The 10,988-nt window shown below is 41.2% G+C and overlaps 1 non-coding gene and 28 pseudogenes across 1 annotated transcript; all 29 read right to left on the minus strand.

Annotated features, from left to right (window-relative positions):
• Nucleotides 1-21: 21 nt before the first annotated feature.
• On the minus strand, nucleotides 22-140 carry LOC128038695 (5S ribosomal RNA; annotated as a pseudogene).
• Nucleotides 141-320: 180 nt separating this feature from the next.
• On the minus strand, nucleotides 321-437 carry LOC128038680 (5S ribosomal RNA; annotated as a pseudogene).
• A 183-nt stretch (nucleotides 438-620) lies between these two features.
• Nucleotides 621-741, minus strand: LOC128038706 (5S ribosomal RNA; annotated as a pseudogene).
• A 180-nt stretch (nucleotides 742-921) lies between these two features.
• On the minus strand, nucleotides 922-1,041 carry LOC128038690 (5S ribosomal RNA; annotated as a pseudogene).
• A 481-nt stretch (nucleotides 1,042-1,522) lies between these two features.
• LOC128038725 (5S ribosomal RNA) lies at nucleotides 1,523-1,641 on the minus strand (annotated as a pseudogene).
• Nucleotides 1,642-1,821: 180 nt separating this feature from the next.
• Nucleotides 1,822-1,937, minus strand: LOC128038659 (5S ribosomal RNA; annotated as a pseudogene).
• Nucleotides 1,938-2,113: 176 nt separating this feature from the next.
• LOC128038693 (5S ribosomal RNA) lies at nucleotides 2,114-2,229 on the minus strand (annotated as a pseudogene).
• A 178-nt stretch (nucleotides 2,230-2,407) lies between these two features.
• LOC128038657 (5S ribosomal RNA) lies at nucleotides 2,408-2,524 on the minus strand (annotated as a pseudogene).
• A 180-nt stretch (nucleotides 2,525-2,704) lies between these two features.
• Nucleotides 2,705-2,823, minus strand: LOC128038727 (5S ribosomal RNA; annotated as a pseudogene).
• Nucleotides 2,824-3,000: 177 nt separating this feature from the next.
• On the minus strand, nucleotides 3,001-3,115 carry LOC128038692 (5S ribosomal RNA; annotated as a pseudogene).
• A 179-nt stretch (nucleotides 3,116-3,294) lies between these two features.
• LOC128038688 (5S ribosomal RNA) lies at nucleotides 3,295-3,412 on the minus strand (annotated as a pseudogene).
• A 182-nt stretch (nucleotides 3,413-3,594) lies between these two features.
• Nucleotides 3,595-3,710, minus strand: LOC128038658 (5S ribosomal RNA; annotated as a pseudogene).
• A 182-nt stretch (nucleotides 3,711-3,892) lies between these two features.
• Nucleotides 3,893-4,009, minus strand: LOC128038660 (5S ribosomal RNA; annotated as a pseudogene).
• A 178-nt stretch (nucleotides 4,010-4,187) lies between these two features.
• LOC128038635 (5S ribosomal RNA) lies at nucleotides 4,188-4,307 on the minus strand. The gene has a single exon (XR_008193643.1). It is a non-coding gene; the product is annotated as a 5S ribosomal RNA (ribosomal RNA).
• A 185-nt stretch (nucleotides 4,308-4,492) lies between these two features.
• On the minus strand, nucleotides 4,493-4,611 carry LOC128038653 (5S ribosomal RNA; annotated as a pseudogene).
• A 471-nt stretch (nucleotides 4,612-5,082) lies between these two features.
• On the minus strand, nucleotides 5,083-5,200 carry LOC128038677 (5S ribosomal RNA; annotated as a pseudogene).
• A 778-nt stretch (nucleotides 5,201-5,978) lies between these two features.
• Nucleotides 5,979-6,095, minus strand: LOC128038691 (5S ribosomal RNA; annotated as a pseudogene).
• Nucleotides 6,096-6,271: 176 nt separating this feature from the next.
• Nucleotides 6,272-6,389, minus strand: LOC128038737 (5S ribosomal RNA; annotated as a pseudogene).
• Nucleotides 6,390-6,869: 480 nt separating this feature from the next.
• LOC128038729 (5S ribosomal RNA) lies at nucleotides 6,870-6,987 on the minus strand (annotated as a pseudogene).
• Nucleotides 6,988-7,459: 472 nt separating this feature from the next.
• Nucleotides 7,460-7,579, minus strand: LOC128038731 (5S ribosomal RNA; annotated as a pseudogene).
• Nucleotides 7,580-8,056: 477 nt separating this feature from the next.
• Nucleotides 8,057-8,175, minus strand: LOC128038652 (5S ribosomal RNA; annotated as a pseudogene).
• A 184-nt stretch (nucleotides 8,176-8,359) lies between these two features.
• On the minus strand, nucleotides 8,360-8,475 carry LOC128038739 (5S ribosomal RNA; annotated as a pseudogene).
• A 175-nt stretch (nucleotides 8,476-8,650) lies between these two features.
• Nucleotides 8,651-8,764, minus strand: LOC128038694 (5S ribosomal RNA; annotated as a pseudogene).
• Nucleotides 8,765-8,947: 183 nt separating this feature from the next.
• LOC128038698 (5S ribosomal RNA) lies at nucleotides 8,948-9,063 on the minus strand (annotated as a pseudogene).
• A 180-nt stretch (nucleotides 9,064-9,243) lies between these two features.
• LOC128038684 (5S ribosomal RNA) lies at nucleotides 9,244-9,360 on the minus strand (annotated as a pseudogene).
• A 483-nt stretch (nucleotides 9,361-9,843) lies between these two features.
• On the minus strand, nucleotides 9,844-9,960 carry LOC128038704 (5S ribosomal RNA; annotated as a pseudogene).
• A 180-nt stretch (nucleotides 9,961-10,140) lies between these two features.
• LOC128038705 (5S ribosomal RNA) lies at nucleotides 10,141-10,258 on the minus strand (annotated as a pseudogene).
• Nucleotides 10,259-10,439: 181 nt separating this feature from the next.
• On the minus strand, nucleotides 10,440-10,558 carry LOC128038683 (5S ribosomal RNA; annotated as a pseudogene).
• A 180-nt stretch (nucleotides 10,559-10,738) lies between these two features.
• Nucleotides 10,739-10,857, minus strand: LOC128038667 (5S ribosomal RNA; annotated as a pseudogene).
• Nucleotides 10,858-10,988: the final 131 nt, after the last annotated feature.

Genomic DNA, 10,988 nt, shown 5'->3' on the forward strand with positions numbered 1-10,988 from the left:
CATTATATGAAATAAAATGGGAGGGTGCAACACGAGGACTTCCGGAGGTCACCATCCTAGTACTACTCTCGCCCAAGCACGCTTAAAGCTGCGGAGTTACGATGGGATCCGGTGCATTAGTCTTTGGTATGATCGCACCAAATCAACTCTTGCGCAATCTATTCATATAAAGGCTGCCCTTATCGCGATTCGCCTCGAATTTAAATGCAAATTCGACCAAATATCGTTTCAAATTATTTATTTCACAAAATAAAATAACGAATGAGTTACACCACGTCGAGAAAATGCAACTAAAAAAACATTATATGAAATAAAATGGGAGGGTGCAACACGAGGACTTCGAGGAGGTCACCCATCCTAGTACTACTCGCCCAAGCACGCTTAGCTGCGGAGTTACGATGGGATCCGGTGCATTAGTCTTTGGTATGATCGCGCCGTCAACTCTTGCATAATCTATTCATATAAAAGGCTGCCCTTATCGCGATTCGCCTCGAATTTAAATGCAAATTCGACCAAATATCGTTTCAAATTGTTTATTTCACAAAAGCGCAAATAACGAATGAGTTACACCACGTCGAGAAAATGCAACTAAAAAAAACATTATATGAAATAAAATGGGAGGGGTGCAACACGAGGACTTCCCGGGAGGTCACCCATCCTAGTACTACTCTCGCCCAAGCACGCTTAAGCTGCGGAGTTACGATGGGATCCGGTGCATTAGTCTTTGGTATGATCGCTCACCGTCAACTCTTGCGCAATCTATTCATATAAAGGCTGCCCTTATCGCGATTCGCCTCGAATTTAAATGCAAATTCGACCAAATATCGTTTCAAATTGTTTATTTCACAAAGCACAAATAACGAATGAGTTACACCACGTCGAGAAAATGCAACTAAAAAACATTATATGAAATAAAATGGGAGGGTGCAACACGAGGACTTCCGGAGGTCACCCATCCTAGTACTACTCTCGCCCAAAGCAGCGCTTAACTGCGGAGTTACGATGGGATCCGGTGCATTAGTCTTTGGTATGATCGCTTTGCCGTCAACTCTTGCGCAATCTATTCATATAAAGGCTGCCCTTATCGCGACTTCGCCTCGAATTTAAATGCAAATTCGACCAAATATCGTTTCAAATTGTTTATTTCACAAAGCATGAAAATAACGAATGAGTTACACCACGTCGAGAAAATGCAACTAAAAAAACATTATATGAAATAAAATGGGAGGGTGCAACACGAGGACTTCCGAGGTCACCCATCCTAGTACTACTCTCGCCAAGCACGCTTAAGCTGCGGAGTTACGATGGGATCCGGTGCATTAGTCTTTGGTATGATCGCTGCAAATCAACTCTTGCATAATCTATTCATATAAAGGCTGCCCTTATCGCGATTAGCCTCGAATTTAAATGCAAATTCGACCAAATATCGTTTCAAATTGTTTATTTCACAAAAGCATAAATAACGAATGAGTTACACCACGTCGAGAAAATGCAACTAAAAAATTATATGAAATAAAATGGGAGGGTGCAACACGAGGACTTCGAGGAGGTCACCCATCCTAGTACTACTCTCGCCCAAACACGCTTAGCTGCGGAGTTACGATGGGATCCGGTGCATTAGTCTTTGGTATGATCGCACCAAATCAACTCTTGCGCAATCTATTCATATAAAGGCTGCCCTTATCGCACTTAGCCTCGAATTTAAATGCAAATTCGACCAAATATCGTTTCAAATTGTTTATTTCACAAAGCGAAAATAACGAATGAGTTACACCACGTCGAGAAAATGCAACTAAAAAAAATTATATGAAATAAAATGGGAGGGTGCAACACGAGGACTTCCGAGGTCACCATCCTAGTACTACTCTCGCCCAAGCACGCTTAGCTGCGGAGTTACGATGGGATCCGGTGCATTAGTCTTTGGTATGATCGCACGCCGTCAACTCTTGCAATCTATTCATATAAAAGCTGCCCTTATCGCGATTCGCCTCGAATTTAAATGCAAATTCGACCAAATATCGTTTCAAATTGTTTATTTCACAAAAGCAAATAACGAATGAGTTACACCACGTCGAGAAAATGCAACTAAAAAAATTATATGAAATAAAATGGGAGGGTGCAACACGAGGACTTCGAGGTCACCCATCCTAGTACTACTCTCGCCCAACCGCGCCTAGCTGCGGAGTTACGATGGGATCCGGTGCATTAGTCTTTGGTATGATCGCACCGTCAACTCTTGCGCAATCTATTCATATAAAGGCTGCCCTTATCGCGATTCGCCTCGAATTTAAATGCAAATTCGACCAAATATCGTTTCAAATTGTTTATTTCACAAAGCGAAAATAACGAATGAGTTACACCACGTCGAGAAAATGCAACTAAAAAACATTATATGAAATAAAATGGGAGGGTGCAACACGAGGACTTCCGAGGTCACCCATCCTAGTACTACTCTCGCCCAAGCACGCTTAGCTGCGGAGTTACGATGGGATCCGGTGCATTAGTCTTTGGTATGATCGCTTGCAAATCAACTCTTGCGCAATCTATTCATATAAAGGCTGCCTTATCATGATTAGCCTCGAATTTAAATGCAAATTCGACCAAATATCGTTTCAAATTGTTTATTTCACAAAGCATAAATAACGAATGAGTTACACCACGTCGAGAAAATGCAACTACAAAAAATTATATGAAATAAAATGGGAGGGTGCAACACGAGGACTTCGAGGAGGTCACCCATCCTAGTACTTCTCTCGCCCAAGCACGCTTAGCTGCGGAGTTACGATGGGATCCGGTGCATTAGTCTTTGGTATGATCGCACCGTCAACTCTTGCATAATCTATTCATATAAAAAGCCCTTATCGCACTTGCGCCTCGAATTTAAATGCAAATTAGACCAAATATCGTTTCAAATTGTTTATTTCACAAAAGCAAATAACGATTGAGTTACACCACGTCGAGAAAATGCAACTAAAAAAAATTATATGAAATAAAATGGGAGGGGTGCAACACGAGGACTTCCGAGGTCACCATCCTAGTACTACTCGCCCAAAGCACGCTTAGCTGCGGAGTTACGATGGGATCCGGTGCATTAGTCTTTGGTATGATCGCACCAAATCAACTCTTGCGCAATCTATTCATATAAAGGTGCCCTTATCGCGATTTCGCCTCGAATTTAAATGCAAATTCGACCAAATATCGTTTCAAATTGTTTATTTCACAAGCAAAATAACGAATGAGTTACACCACGTCGAGAAAATGCAACTAAAAAAACATTATATGAAATAAAATGGGAGGGTGCAACACGAGGACTTCGAGGAGGTCACCATCCTAGTACTACTCTCGCCCAACACGCTTAAGCTGCGGAGTTACGATGGGATCCGGTGCATTAGTCTTTGGTATGATCGCACCCGTCAACTCTTGCATAATCTATTCATATAAAAGGCTGCCCTTATCGCGATTTCGCCTCGAATTTAAATGCAAATTCGACCAAATATCGTTTCAAATTGTTTATTTCACAAAGCATAAATAACGAATGAGTTACACCACGTCGAGAAAATGCAACTAAAAAAACATTATATGAAATAAAATGGGAGGGTGCAACACGAGGACTTCAGGAGGTCACCCATCCTAGTACTACTCTCGCCCAAACGCTTAGCTGCGGAGTTACGATGGGATCCGGTGCATTAGTCTTTGGTATGATCGCTGCCCGTCAACTCTTGCGCAATCTATTCATATAAAAGCTTGCCCTTATCGCGATTCGCCTCGAATTTAAATGCAAATTCGACCAAATATCGTTTCAAATTGTTTATTTCACAAAAGCATAAATAACGAATGAGTTACACCACGTCGAGAAAATGCAACTAAAAAACATTATATGAAATAAAATGGGAGGGTGCAACACGAGGACTTCCAGAGGTCACCCATCCTAGTACTACTCTCGCCCATGGCGCTTAGCTGCGGAGTTACGATGGGATCCGGTGCATTAGTCTTTGGTATGATCGCACCGTCAACTCTTGCGTAATCTATTCATATAAAATTTGCCCTTATCGCGATTCGCCTCAATTTAAATGCAAATTCGACCAAATATCGTTTCAAATTGTTTATTTCACAAAACGCAAATAACGATTGAGTTACACCACGTCGAGAAAATGCAACTAAAAAAAATTATATGAAATAAAATGGGAGGGGTGCAACACGAGGACTTCCCAGGAGGTCACCCATCCTAGTACTACTCTCGCCCAAGCACGCTTAGCTGCGGAGTTCTGATGGGATCCGGTGCATTAGTCTTTGGTATGATCGCTCCGTCAACTCTTGCATAATCTATTCATATAAAGCATTATTTGCCCTTATCGCGATTTAGCCTCGAATTTAAATGCAAATTCGACCAAATATCGTTTCAAATTGTTTATTTCACAAAACGCAAATAACGAATGAGTTACACCACGTCGAGAAAATGCAACTAAAAAAAATTATATGAAATAAAATGGGAGGGGTGCAACACGAGGACTTCCAGGAGGTCACCATCCTAGTACTACTCTCGCCCAAGCACGCTTAAGCTGCGGAGTTACGATGGGATCCGGTGCATTAGTCTTTGGTATGATCGCACCCGTCAACTCTTGCATAATCTATTCATATAAAGGCTGCCCTTATCGCATTCGCCTCGAATTTAAATGCAAATTCGACCAAATATCGTTTCAAATTGTTTATTTCACAAAGCGCAAATAACGAATGAGTTACACCACGTCGAGAAAATGCAACTAAAAAAAATTATATGAAATAAAATGGGAGGGTGCAACACGAGGACTTCAGGAGGTCACCATCCTAGTACTACTCCCCAAGCACGCTTAGCTGCGGAGTTACGATGGGATCCGGTGCATTAGTCTTTGGTATGATCGCACCCGTCAACTCTTGCATAATCTATTCATATAAAGGCGCCCTTATCGCGATTGCGCCTCGAATTTAAATGCAAATTCGACCAAATATCGTTTCAAATTATTTATTTCACAAAGCGCAAATAACGAATGAGTTACACCACGTCGAGAAAATGCAACTAAAAAAAATTATATGAAATAAAATGGGAGGGTGCAACACGAGGACTTCGAGGAGGTCACCATCCTAGTACTACTCTCGCCCAAACACGCTTAGCTGCGGAGTTACGATGGGATCCGGTGCATTAGTCTTTGGTATGATCGCCTTTCCGTCAACTCTTGCATAATCTATTCATATAAAGGCTGCCCCTTATCGCACTTAGCCTCGAATTTAAATGCAAATTCGACCAAATATCGTTTCAAATTGTTTATTTCACAAAAGCAAAATAACGAATGAGTTACACCACGTCGAGAAAATGCAACTAAAAAAACATTATATGAAATAAAATGGGAGGGTGCAACACGAGGACTTCGGAGGTCACCCATCCTAGTACTACTCTAAGCCAAATGCGCTTAAGCTGCGGAGTTACGATGGGATCCGGTGCATTAGTCTTTGGTATGATCGCACCCGTCAACTCTTGCGCAATCTATTCATATAAAGGCTGCCCTTATCGCGATTGCGCCTCGAATTTAAATGCAAATTCGACCAAATATCGTTTCAAATTGTTTATTTCACAAAGCATAAAATAACGATTGAGTTACACCACGTCGAGAAAATGCAACTAAAAAAATTATATGAAATAAAATGGGAGGGTGCAACACGAGGACTTCCCGGAGGTCACCCATCCTAGTACTACTCTCCCCAAACGCTTATAGCTGCGGAGTTACGATGGGATCCGGTGCATTAGTCTTTGGTATGATCGCACCGTCAACTCTTGCGCAATCTATTCATATAAAAGCTGCCCTTATCGCGATTGCGCCTCGAATTTAAATGCAAATTCGACCAAATATCGTTTCAATTATTTATTTCACAAAAGCGAAAATAACGAATGAGTTACACCACGTCGAGAAAATGCAACTAAAAAAAATTATATGAAATAAAATGGGAGGGTGCAACACGAGGACTTCGAGGTCACCCATCCTAGTACTACTCTCGCCCAAGCACGCTTAAGCTGCGGAGTTACGATGGGATCCGGTGCATTAGTCTTTGGTATGATCGCACCGTCAACTCTTGCGCAATCTATTCATATAAAGGCGCCCTTATCATGATTCGCCTCGAATTTAAATGCAAATTAGACCAAATATCGTTTCAAATTGTTTATTTCACAAAAGCAAATAACGAATGAGTTACACCACGTCGAGAAAATGCAACTAAAAAACATTATATGAAATAAAATGGGAGGGTGCAACACGAGGACTTCGAGAGGTCACCCATCCTAGTACTACTCTCGCCAAAGCACGCTTAGCTGCGGAGTTACGATGGGATCCGGTGCATTAGTCTTTGGTATGATCGCACCCAAATCAACTCTTGCGCAATCTATTCATATAAAAGGCTGCCTTTATCGCATTTCGCCTCGAATTTAAATGCAAATTCGACCAAATATCGTTTCAAATTATTTATTTCACAAGCGAAAATAACGAATGAGTTACACCACGTCGAGAAAATGCAACTAAAAAAAATTATATGAAATAAAATGGGAGGGTGCAACACGAGGACTTCGAGAGGTCACCCATCCTAGTACTACTCTCGCCCAAGCTGCGCTTAGCTGCGGAGTTACGATGGGATCGGTGCATTAGTCTTTGGTATGATCGCACCCGTCAACTCTTGCATAATCTATTCATATAAAAGGCTGCCCTTATCGCGATTGCGCCTCGAATTTAAATGCAAATTCGACCAAATATCGTTTCAAATTGTTTATTTCACAAAGCATAAATAACGAATGAGTTACACCACGTCGAGAAAATGCAACTAAAAAAAATTATATGAAATAAAATGGGAGGGTGCAACACGAGGACTTCCGGAGGTCACCCATCCTAGTACTACTCTCGCCCAAGCACGCTTAGCTGCGGAGTTACGATGGGATCCGGTGCATTAGTCTTTGGTATGATCGCAATCAACTCTTGCCAATCTATTCATATAAAAGTGCCCTTATCGCACTTGCGCCTCGAATTTAAATGCAAATTAGACCAAATATCGTTTCAAATTATTTATTTCACAAAGCGAAAATAACGAATGAGTTACACCACGTCGAGAAAATGCAACTAAAAAAACATTATATGAAATAAAATGGGAGGGTGCAACACGAGGACTTCCGGAGGTCACCATCCTAGTACTACTCTCGCCCAAACACGCTTAGCTGCGGAGTTACGATGGGATCCGGTGCATTAGTCTTTGGTATGATGCTTTTCCGTCAACTCTTGCGCAATCTATTCATATAAAGGCTGCCCCTTATCGCGATTCGCCTCGAATTTAAATGCAAATTCGACCAAATATCGTTTCAAATTATTTATTTCACAAAGCAAATAACGAATGAGTTACACACGTCGAGAAAATGCAACTAAAAAAACATTATATGAAATAAAATGGGAGGGTGCAACACGAGGACTTCCAGGAGGTCACCCATCCTAGTACTACTCTACGCCCAAGCGCGCTTAGCTGCGGAGTTACGATGGGATCCGGTGCATTAGTCTTTGGTATGATCGCACCCGTCAACTCTTGCTTAATCTATTCATATAAAGGCTGCCCTTATCGCGATTCTTTCGAATTTAAATGCAAATTCGACCAAATATCGTTTCAAATTGTTTATTTCACAAAGCATAAATAACGAATGAGTTACACCACGTCGAGAAAATGCAACTAAAAAAACATTATATGAAATAAAATGGGAGGGTGCAACACGAGGACTTCCGGAGGTCACCATCCTAGTACTACTCTCGCCCAAGCACGCTTAGCTGCGGAGTTACGATGGGATCCGGTGCATTAGTCTTTGGTATGATCATTGCCGTCAACTCTTGCGCAATCTATTCATATAAAAGGCGCCCTTATCGCGATTCGCCTCGAATTTAAATGCAAATTCGACCAAATATCGTTTCAAATTGTTTATTTCACAAAAGCATAAATAACGATTGAGTTACACCACGTCGAGAAAATGCAACTAAAAAAAATTATATGAAATAAAATGGGAGGGGTGCAACACGAGGACTTCCCAGGAGGTCACCATCCTAGTACTACTCTCGCCCAAGCACGCTTAGCTGCGGAGTTACGATGGGATCCGGTGCATTAGTCTTTGGTATGATCGCTCCCGTCAACTCTTGCATAATCTATTCATATAAAACTTTGCCCTTATCGCACTTAGCGCCTCGAATTTAAATGCAAATTCGACCAAATATCGTTTCAAATTATTTATTTCACAAAACGAAAATAACGAATGAGTTACACCACGTCGAGAAAATGCAACTAAAAAAAAATTATATGAAATAAAATGGGAGGGGTGCAACACGAGGACTTCCGAGGTCACCCATCCTAGTACTACTCTGCCCAAACACGCTTAGCTGCGGAGTTACGATGGGATCCGGTGCATTAGTCTTTGGTATGATCGCACCCGTCAACTCTTGCATAATCTATTCATATAAAAGGCTGCCCTTATCGCTTCGCCTCGAATTTAAATGCAAATTCGACCAAATATCGTTTCAAATTATTTATTTCACAAGCGAAAATAACGAATGAGTTACACCACGTCGAGAAAATGCAACTAAAAAATTATATGAAATAAAATGGGAGGGTGCAACGAGGACTTCCGGAGGTCACCATCCTAGTACTACTCTCGCCCAAAGCGCTTAGCTGCGGAGTTACGATGGGATCCGGTGCATTAGTCTTTGGTATGATCGCACCCGTCAACTCTTGCGCAATCTATTCATATAAAAGGCTGCCCTTATCGCACTTCGCCTCGAATTTAAATGCAAATTAGACCAAATATCGTTTCAAATTATTTATTTCACAAAGCGAAAATAACGAATGAGTTACACCACGTCGAGAAAATGCAACTAAAAAAACATTATATGAAATAAAATGGGAGGGTGCAACACGAGGACTTCCGGAGGTCACCCATCCTAGTACTACTCTCGCCCAACCGCGCTTAGCTGCGGAGTTACGATGGGATCCGGTGCATTAGTCTTTGGTATGATCTTGCAAATCAACTCTTGCGCAATCTATTCATATAAAGGCTGCCCTTATCGCGATTCGCCTCGAATTTAAATGCAAATTCGACCAAATATCGTTTCAAGTTATTTATTTGACAAAGCATAAATAACGAATGAGTTACACCACGTCTAGAAAATGCAACTAAAAAAACATTATATGAAATAAAATGGGAGGGTGCAACACGAGGACTTCGGAGGTCACCCATCCTAGTACTACTCTGCCCAAGCAACGCTTAGCTGCGGAGTTACGATGGGATCCGGTGCATTAGTCTTTGGTATGATCGCACCCGTCAACTCTTGCGCAATCTATTCATATAAAGTGCTGCCTTATCGCACTTGCGCCTCGAATTTAAATGCAAATTCGACCAAATATCGTTCAAATTATTTATTTCACAAAGCGAAAATAACGAATGAGTTACACCACGTCGAGAAAATGCAACTAAAAAAACATTATATGAAATAAAATGGGAGGGTGCAACACGAGGACTTCCTAGGAGGTCACCATCCTAGTACTACTCTCTACTTAAGCACGCTTAGCTGCGGAGTTACGATGGGATCCGGTGCATTAGTCTTTGGTATGATCGCTTGCCCGTCAACTCTTGCGCAATCTATTCATATAAAATTTGCCCTTATCGCACTTAAGCCTCGAATTTAAATGCAAATTAGACCAAATATCGTTCAAATTATTTATTTCACAAAAGCGAAAATAACGAATGAGTTACACCACGTCTAGAAAATGCAACTAAAAAAACATTATATGAAATAAAATGGGAGGGTGCAACACGAGGACTTCCAGGAGGTCACCCATCCTAGTACTACTCTCGCCCAAGCGCTTAGCTGCGGAGTTACGATGGGATCCGGTGCATTAGTCTTTGGTATGATCGCACCCGTCAACTCTTGCGTAATCTATTCATATAAAGGCTGCCCTTATCGCGATTCGCCTCGAATTTAAATGCAAATTCGACCAAATATCGTTTCAAATTGTTTATTTCACAAAAGCATAAATAACGAATGAGTTACACCACGTCGAGAAAATGCAACTAAAAAACATTATATGAAATAAAATGGGAGGGTGCAACACGAGGACTTCGAGGAGGTCACCCATCCTAGTACTACTCTCGCCCAACACGCTTAGCTGCGGAGTTACGATGGGATCCGGTGCATTAGTCTTTGGTATGATCGCACCCGTCAACTCTTGCGCAATCTATTCATATAAAGGCTACCCCTTATCGCGATTCGCCTCGAATTTAAATGCAAATTCGACCAAATATCGTTTCAAATTATTTATTTCAAAAAGCGAAAATAACGAATGAGTTACACCACGTCGAGAAAATGCAACTAAAAAAACATTATATGAAATAAAATGGGAGGGTGCAACACGAGGACTTCCAGAGGTCACCCATCCTAGTACTACTCTCGCTTAAAACACGCTTAGCTGCGGAGTTACGATGGGATCCGGTGCATTAGTCTTTGGTATGATCGCGCAAATCAACTCTTGTAATCTATTCATATAAAAAGGCCCTTATCATGATTTAGCCTCTCAATTTAAATGCAAATTCGACCAAATATCGTTTCAAATTGTTTATTTCACAAAATGCAAATAACGAATGAGTTACACCACGTCGAGAAAATGCAACTAAAAAAACATTATATGAAATAAAATGGGAGGGGTGCAACACGAGGACTTCCCAGGAGGTCACCCATCCTAGTACTACTCTCGCCGAAGCACGCTTAAGCTGCGGAGTTACGATGGGATCCGGTGCATTAGTCTGGTATGATCGCTTTTAAATCAACTCTTGCTTAATCTATTCATATAAAGGCTGCCCTTATCGATTGCGCCTCAATTTAAATGCAAATTCGACCAAATATCGTTTCAAATTATTTATTTCACAAAGCAAATAACGAATGAGTTACACC

Source organism: Gossypium raimondii, unplaced genomic scaffold (genome assembly GCF_025698545.1).
Source record: "Gossypium raimondii isolate GPD5lz unplaced genomic scaffold, ASM2569854v1 Contig00305, whole genome shotgun sequence".
Taxonomy (NCBI): Eukaryota; Viridiplantae; Streptophyta; class Magnoliopsida; order Malvales; family Malvaceae; genus Gossypium; species Gossypium raimondii.